This window comes from Canis lupus, chromosome 17 (genome assembly GCF_011100685.1).
Source record: "Canis lupus familiaris isolate Mischka breed German Shepherd chromosome 17, alternate assembly UU_Cfam_GSD_1.0, whole genome shotgun sequence".
In the NCBI taxonomy this organism is placed as follows: domain Eukaryota; kingdom Metazoa; phylum Chordata; class Mammalia; order Carnivora; family Canidae; genus Canis; species Canis lupus.
In genome coordinates this window covers 36870035-36879074 of record NC_049238.1, presented here as the reverse complement: position 1 = coordinate 36879074, position 9040 = coordinate 36870035, and the positions used below count along the sequence as shown (strand labels likewise).

Here is a 9040-nt window from a genome sequence, read left to right as displayed (position 1 = left end):
AAGAAAAAAATTTTTTAAAAATCTGGCTTAGTTTTACATTTTTCCCAATGTTTCAGATGCAATGGGCTCTTCTCAGAACTTCGTTTCCCTGAGTTCTTGACTCATCCAACTCCAGAGACCTCTTCCTCCTTGACACTCTCTCCTCTATGGGCTTCTTCTCTGCAGTTTTCCCCTTTGCTGACTGGGCTTTTTTTCCTTACCGTTGCTTCACCTCAACTCCACCTGTTCCGTCCTCCACACTGTTGCCATGTTATGTGATGTTATGTTTTATCTATTGTGAGCAAGCCCCATGCCCAGCGTGAAGCTCCACACAGGGCTTGAACTCACAACCCTGACATCAAGGCCTCAGCTGAAGTCCAGCGTCAGAGCTCAACGCTCAGCGGACTGAGCCACCCAGGCTCCCCATTGTTGCATGCTAACCTCTCTACTCTGCAACTTCATGCCTCTTTGTGGCTTCATATCCTTCACGGCAAACACAGGGCAGAGCAGGAATGAGGCGCCAGCCTGCTGCCGCTCGCTCTTCAGCCCCTACTGGAGAACCACTGCGCCATCAGAGCAGAGCACTTTAGGGGCAGGCTTGTCTCCTCGGGCACCAGTCTCTCCACCCGGGCGTCATAGTGAGGAGGCAGAGGTCACTTCCCCGATGCCCCGGACAGTGTGAGGGGAGCCTTTGGGAAAGGCGTGTGAGGACGCGGGTACCGATCTGGGGGTGGGGTGATTCCGGGTTGAATCTTGCCACAGGATGGGGTCGGTGTCATCATGTGTGTGCCTCATCAGTTCACCCCTAAAACCTAGCACAAAGCCGGCAGTGCTGGTTGAAGATGCGCGGGGTGGGGGGGTGGATTTGGAACCCCATCCGTGAGCAGTTACTCAGCATGGCCTCCAGGGGGCGCTCAGACCCAGCCGTCCTGCCTGGAGGCGGCCGAAACCAGTGACGGCCGAGGGCCTCCCTGGAAGAGACGGAGAGTTGCCGCTGCGTCCCTCGGTCCGTCCCTCCCGGGCACCCTGTGGCTCAGAAGCCCTGAGAAATGGCCCTCGGCACACTGTAATCGCACGCTCACCGCATGCCGGGCTCCTCCATGCAACTGTAAATTCCAAGGCCTTCTGTCCCGGTTGCATCTGAATCCCCAGCGCCTTGCTGAGCCTTGACAGGCAGTAAGGTGCTGTGCTTACCATCTGACGAATGAATACGTAAAGCCTAGGTAGTTACTCACAACTAGCTAACCTATCTTCCTCTTCAACATCTTGCACAAAGCATAGAAAACTATGCAGATGGACTCCCCATTTTTCTTGTATATATATGAAGAAATATAATTAACAGTAGTGAAGCTCCAGGTTTACAGTATAAGCCCCATTTCTTTTATTCCAGGATATTTCTTGATTTTAAATTCTGGATTGGAAGCAAGGCCATGTGTTGACCTCCATATGCCCTACGTACTCTCATTTCTAAAGATCTAAAGCTAGCAGAGTAAATGTATTCATTGTCCATCCTTTTTTTTTTTTAAGATTTTATTTATTTATTCATAGAGATGCAGAGAGAGAGGCAGAGACACAGGCAGAGGGAGCAGCAGGCTCCATGTAGACAGCCTGATGTGGGACTTGATCCAGGGTCTCCAGGATCACGCCCTGGGTTGCAGGCGAGGCTAAACCGCTGGGCCACCGGGGCTGCCCTTCATTGTCCATCCTAAGTGTATGGGTGGATACATATATTTATGGATGTGTTTATATATACAGGTAAAATCTATATGTATACAACTATTCATTATAAACATTGTGAAAATACTTAATAATTTTGCTTTCAAAATTAAGCATTTCACCTTTACAATGCCTTACAGCATTTTGAAACCAAAATTCTTTTTCGTCTCATTTTTTTTTTTTTTAAGATTTTACTTTTTTATTCATGAGAGACAGAGAGAGAGGCAGAGACATAAGCAGAGGGAGAAGCAGGCTCCTTGCAGGGAGTCCGATGCGGAACTTGATCCCAGGACACCAGGATCACACCCTGAGCTGAAGGCAGACACTCAATCACTGAGCCACCCAGGTGCCCCACAAGTCTCAAGTATTTCTGTAGACTTTTGAAAAGGCTGTGGGACCTGGAAGTGTGCCACCCAAATGGATAAAGGCCTCTGATTTGGAATCCTGGTCTGTCACGTCCTAGTGATCACTGATAGGGCTCCTGCTGAGGAATAGACCCAGTATGACATCCCAGGGAGATAGAGGCAAATCAAACTAGAGCTCATCATGCAACAGAGGACAGATTTCCAGCTCACAGAAAGAACAAATAGTTCTCTGTTGATCCAGGAGTATGACAACCAGAATGAGGAAGGTGCTGGAAAAGGAGCCTGGACTGCCAAGCCACAAAGCTTGGACTTTTTGTGCAGATAAAGAAAACCTTGGAGGGTTTTTTAAGGCAACACGAGGTAAGATGATAGCTGCATTTTACAATGAGCTGGTTGCTGGTGGAGGATTTAGATTAGGGCTCTCAAATGTGCGCCTGTTCCTTAGAGGTAATGTAGGTTTGGGACCAAGCACCCCACCCCAACTTCAGCCAGAATGTCTCCACTTTTTTCCATTTTGCAGACCGGGTTTCGCATACCTTTTTCTTTAGGGAAATGTGGGCTATAAAAGCAGTTCATCTTCTCCATCTCTGTAACTCAACACCTAATAGCATATACTGAGTGAGTGTTCAGTCTTTCTTAAATGAGTGATGGATCCCAATTTCGTTGATGAGGAACGTGATACTCAGGAGGTCATGACTTGCCCGGTGTTACATTGCTCAGGATAGTGTACACCAGGACAAGACTGCTAGATCCCAAGGAAGACCTTTCTACAGAGTTGCTCAATAATTAAATACAGGAATCTGGTAGGCTCCCTTAATTGAGACAGTGTGTCCTTGGCCACTGAACATACTAGAACAGAAACCAAAAAACATCTTTAAAAAAGATCTTATTTATTTGACAGAAAGAGAGCACAAGTAGGGGGAGCAGCAGGCAGAGGAAGAGGAAGAAGCCTCCCTGTCGAGCAGAGAGCCCAATGCAGGGTCTGATCCCAGGACCCTGGGATCATGACCCGAGCTGTAAGGCACACGCTTAACCGACTGAGCCACCCAGGCACTCCCAGGAAACATCTTTTGATAAGACTTCTGGACCTTTGAGGGATGCATGATCACTTTTTTTGCTCCTGATCTTGAAGGGGGGTACACACCCCATTGAGTACACACCCCTATGAGCCCTTCCTCTCCAGTGAGGTTCTACTCTCGTCCTGGAGAGCTCCTGCTCTGCTCTAAGCAGGGCATTTGCTAGCAGCCTCTTAGATTCAGATCCTTCAATCGAAAATTAATGTAAGCTAATGTAAGAGAGGCTTACGTACCCAGAATAAAGGCAGTATCAGGAAATAGGACTTTAGATGCTTTTAATCTGTGTGGCTAAGTGAAACACAATGTTTGTGTACTAGACGACTGCCATCCCTTTCTTTCAGGACGGTCTGCAACGGGCTCCATTTGTAAGCTATTATATGAGTACATGCTCCCCTGTATTGTCTTTATTTAATAATATTATTTTTTAAAGATTATTTTAGAGAGAAAGCATGTGTGAGCAGGGGGAGGGAGAGGGGGGAGAGAGAGAATCTCAAGCAGACTCCCCACTAAGCGTGGAGCTGACGTGGAGCTGACATGGGGCTTGATTTCACGACCTTGAGATCACAGCCGGAGCCAAAATCAAGAATCTGACACTCAACCAACCGAGCCACCCAGGCGCCCCTGTATTGTCTTTAAATGATAAAGATTTATTAAAGAAAAGCAACATAGTGCCAGACAGATATTATCAGAAATGTTTTTATTTTAAAGTCAGACAATAAAAAGGTGTCACAGAAAAAAATTACAGAAACTTGCAACAACAGAAAGTAACTTGGAAAGTTTATTAGTAAATGAGAAGAAATAATATTCCTGATTTTACCAAATGATTTGTTAGTCCATAAGTAGAATAATTGATTAATTCAGCAAAATATATCCTGCTGGTATCTTTTGAACAGATAATAGATTAACAGTTTAATTAATTTACTAAATTGGTATCTACTAAAACCTTGCAAAGTGAAACAGTCAAGGCAGCATTTCCCCAGCATTTGAGATCAACTTGGGGAATCAAAATGATAACACTAGAAATGTTTTGTTTTAAAACCCCACTTCATTCTGAATAGATTTAACCTGCATTTTAGCCCACAGATGGTGCTTGTGGATCTGACAGAAAATGGACGATCATAAGTCTGAACACAGAATGTCCCCCCCGACAACCCCCCTCCTCCCCCAACACACACATAGAGACACACTGCATCGTAGGACACGAGTGCCATCAATGCCTTTGCTGTGCGCAGGCATAGAAGCCCTAGACTAAAAACAAAATGACCTGGGCCCTGGAAACTTGGATCTATGCTGAGCTCTTTCTGAATCCTGGGTGGTGGGGAGCAGTGGATTTAGGGTCAGGAATGTAAAATTCTTTTTAAAACTTTGGCAAGTAAGTATACAAATGACTATTTCTTGATTGTCACTTTTATAAGGAAATATCATTCCACCTCTTGAAAAGATATTCTCCTATCTTAATTGACTTCCCTCCCAAACAACTGGAGGGCAAACTTCTGTAAAACAGAGGTGGACAAAAAAACCTCTTGTAATAATGATTTGTTTATAATTTTTCAGTTTCTCTATTTAAAAAGCATATAAAATGTATAGTCTATCACTGACAACTAACACCAAAATATTGCTCATAATGGAGGTTTGGGAACAACATGGATAGTTTTTTTTTTTTTTTAATTCGGACCTCTATATATTTCTTTTACAATAAACTATAGATCAGACCTCTGACAAAATAATATTAGCTAATGCAAATTTTACAGCTCCTCTTAACCTTAATACCCTCACAGAGGTATTAAAATCAGTAATGAGCCAGGAAGTATGGGGTCTGGTAATTCACAGAGCTAATATTTTTCTAAAATGCTCTAGTTAGCTATATATATTTTTCTGACAAATTCAAAGTTTTAAAAACAAGAGATTCAAGGATAAACCAGACTATAAAATACTAGTCCAAGAACTCACAATCTTGCTTGAAGAAATAGATTTTCTCCATGCCCACAATGATTTTGCCTACTGTTAACACATGACTATTCTATTCCAAAGGGTAATGAAGGGTATTAAGGAATACACAGACCTGACGTAGAGTCCAGTTCATGACTTTAAAGGGTAAATTATCATTGATGGTGTTGGGATAAAAAGAAATTCAAATGTTATTGGAAATTCACTAGGTTAGGCATACCTTCATAATTGTGGTTGATATTTTGAAAACAGGAAGAGAGAAATTAGAGAAATATATTTTAAAATAAAAATATGGCTCTGATTATGCAGTTCTGCCTATAGAAAGAATCCTTCATAGATCTACAGGAATAAATTATTGATCAATTCAAACTTCCACCATGAAACAGTGATCTTGTAAATCTAGAGGACTCTTAGAGTTATGAATTAATGTAGAAACATTTAACTTCTAAGTAAGGCTGCCATAACCCTACCTTCACATTGTTTGGGTGGGAGTGGGGAGGGGAGGCAAAAAGAGAGAGAGAGAGAGAGAGACAGAGAGAAGGTAGGTGCCTTGTGTCTCCTGAAAGAGGTGTACTTTATGAATTGTACTCTTGGATACAATTATGGAATGGCTCTGACACATCAAAACCTAAACTTGGGTGGATGTCCAGAAGCAGTTAAGAAGCAATTAACATAGCACCCACCCTGTGCCTAGACCTAGGCTTGTTGCTGTGGGGAAGCAGCAAAGCAAGGAGGCACATAACGGTCCTGCCTCCACTTAAAATGTGCTTTTTATTTCTTATTTAAAAATTAGAAATTCTAAATATTATGTTGATGTTAACCTAAAGTCTTTTCTTAGGTCTGCATCCTTTCCAAGAAAAGCAGATTAATTTGGGCTCTGTTATAACTGGCAGATACTGCTGATAAATAACATACTCAAAAACAAAATCCCAGCGACTTGGTGATTGGTACCTACTGAAACTGGTTCTGTAAATCACATTAAACTCCTTGGGGGAAAGGCATTACACAAATGCTAAAACATAACAGGTACATGAGGAAAACAGCTTTAAACACTAGCCCTGTCCAGTTACATTTTGTTAAAGCTTACATTTCCTAAACATTTACTTAAACTAATTGTTTACTAATTACTTATATATCCTATTAGACTTAATATTGACCATACTATGATCAAGTGCTGCCAACCCATTTCTGAAAAAATAATTACAACTCTTTGTTTTAGATATTCACAAAAGCCCAGTTACTGAAGTTTGCAGGGGCCCTATCAGTGGACCACTCACTGCAGACCACACTTCCAAGTCTGTGCCTTTAGCACAGACCACCTCTCCGAGGTGTAATTTCAAGCCCAGAAGGGTAAACTCAGGGAGAACATCTCTACCTTGACTTTGTGTTGTGCAATTGGAAAGATTTTTGACAAGACCTCACCTCAAGGTCTCTAGGAACTTCCAAATGTTGCCATTAACCAAAGGAAAATGATAGTTTCATCAAGCAAGTGGTCACTCAGAAAGACCTCCAGGTCATGTGTTGCAGAAATATACACTAAGAAGTGGGAGTAAACATCTCTATTGTTTCTAAGAGCCAATAGCATTTATAATGAGTAAGTTGGCCATTTTGCCCACACCACACATGCTATAAATGAATACACCATGCAATATGGACTGTCATACCATTTTTAACCCTCCATTAATATCCATCTTGTATAAAATGGGCAGAGCAGTCAGATCCTGAATAAACACTACAAGTCCACACAGCTCTAAGTTACAAAAGTCCTATGTCTTACTAACACACAAAATGTTGAAGGGAATTGCTAGCAATGGGTTAATATACTAAAACAACTTCTCACGCAGTTCTATTGTCTTCAATGTACATCACCTGAAACAACATAAAATTGGTGAACCACAGAGACCATGTTATTTTAGAATTTGTACAGCCTAATGCAGCCTAGTGGAAGTGTAATGATTGTGTCCGTAAAAGTTATAAACCAATTTTCCATTTAAAAATACTTTAATAATTTATTCACTCCTTACATCAAATCTGTGAACAGTCAAAATTATAACCATTTCACAGATAAGGAACTGGACATGGAGAAAAAACACCTATAAATCAATTCAGAACAAAAATATGAATTGTCTTTAAGCCTCCGGCCCTCCTAAGTTCTCCTCTCTCTTCAAATTAATCCAGCAAACTGGCTTATATGTATGCATATATAGGATTTCTTTACTAATCAACTATTCTTCCACTCTTAAAAGAAGTAGGACTAGCAAGGAAAACTAGTCCTTATAGCAAGTTAGAAGACAAACAGAAACCTAAGCAAACACCATCCTATAATTAGGCTGTTTCAGTTGCAACCTAATTTTGGGGTCTGGCACATGTGGCTGGGTAACACAGAGGGTGCCTACAGAAGCAGATGTAATTGCTGAAGCAGAATTTGAAATCATTCCAATATTTGGTTTACTTACAGGTTCAGAATGAGGTCCTAACTGGGAAAGATCCAGAGACAGGAGTTTGGAGCAAAAACTAACCTGAAGTCGTAGGGAAGTAGTTGCCCAAACAAAATTATGGTCATCTGGGTATTCCAATTCAACACCTTGATAGATCCCATTCTCCTCAACATCACAATAAACAGGTATAAACCCTCTGTCACAAATCAGTATGAATAGTTAAGTTACATCTCAATCAATGAGTCTCATCCAGACTTTTAGGATACAAGTTATTTCCGTTACCTGTAAATGCCTGGCTTGTAAGAGTAGAGCCATAAAGTACTTTTCAGTGTGCTAAGTGTAAATCGACTTACATGGATTCTAACAAACACCGATTCACCTTAAAGAGGAACTTCTTCATCAGGGAAAGTGGCTACTTATTAAACGTTGTTGAGAAAAAGGAAAAAAAGAGTTTAAAATAATCTAAATAGACAGGACACAGTAGACTATCTCCTAAGCTAAAGTTATCTCGATTAAAAAAGACCACAAATTAAAATCATTATTTTAAACATAAGTAAAACATTTTCATATAAAATATATTGTTAAATTTGCAACTATGTCCACACTATCTTATAAAATAGCCTCTAGGACACTGGCTGACATAATAGGGACTCAAGAACATTGAGAAAAAAGACATTATACTTTGAATTACTGATTTTTAAACCTTACTTTTTAATTAACCTTAAGTAAGAAGGATCTTCTGTTAAGATTTGGATTCTATTTGGATCTTTAACAAGAAAAATTATCTTTTTCATGTGATATTTAAAATATGAACATCGTTACTTAATTTAATTATAAAATACAAGAGGGAATTAAAGATTTGCTAAAAATTTTAATTTAATTACTAAAATTCAGCAGTTTTACTGATTTTTCCTAATAATTATTAGTAATATGTACGTATATAAGTGTATGTGTGTATACCCACACACACTTTTTTTCTGTCAGTTTTAATCATTTATTGACTTTTCAATTAACTATAAAAGTTCATAGGTACAGTAAATCAGAAAATACTTTCTATAGTGGCTTTAAAATGCATTTTTAACCCAAAAATGTAATCCAGAGCCATTTTAGGCAACAATGTTTAAAGTATAAACAGGAAAAATTCACATCCCCTTCAATAACTGTCCTTCCACTTAGAGCACAATGAACTTCCTGGGTCAGCAGAGTTGCTGTTCACTTAGCTGCAACCCGATTTAAGCATGGAATCAAAGTTAAAAAAAAAAAAAAAAAAGGAATCAAAGAAAAAAAATGAAGAATAAGAAAAAATATGCATTAATATTAAACCATAATATTAGCTAAGTGTTAGGTTCCCACAGAAATATTTTGCCATATATTTTTTTTTTTTTTTTTTTTTTTTTTTTAAAGATTTTATTTATTTATTCATGATAGCCACACAGAGAGAGACAGAGAGGCAGAGACATAGGCAGAGGGAGAAGCAGGCTCCATGCACCGGGAGCCCGACGTGGGATTCGATCCCGGG

At 40.1% G+C, this 9040-nt stretch overlaps 1 long non-coding RNA gene across 2 annotated transcripts; it reads left to right on the top strand.

Moving 5' to 3' along the window:
• The first annotated feature begins 379 nt into the window (after positions 1-379).
• On the top strand, positions 380-7713 carry LOC119874753. 2 transcript variants are annotated; one of them, XR_005372424.1, is made up of 3 exons: positions 380-657; positions 2302-2420; positions 7542-7713. It is a non-coding gene; the product is annotated as an uncharacterized LOC119874753 (long non-coding RNA). The 2 variants fall into 2 exon arrangements; XR_005372425.1 differs by having other exon boundaries at positions 380-695.
• The last annotated feature ends 1327 nt before the right edge of the window (positions 7714-9040 follow it).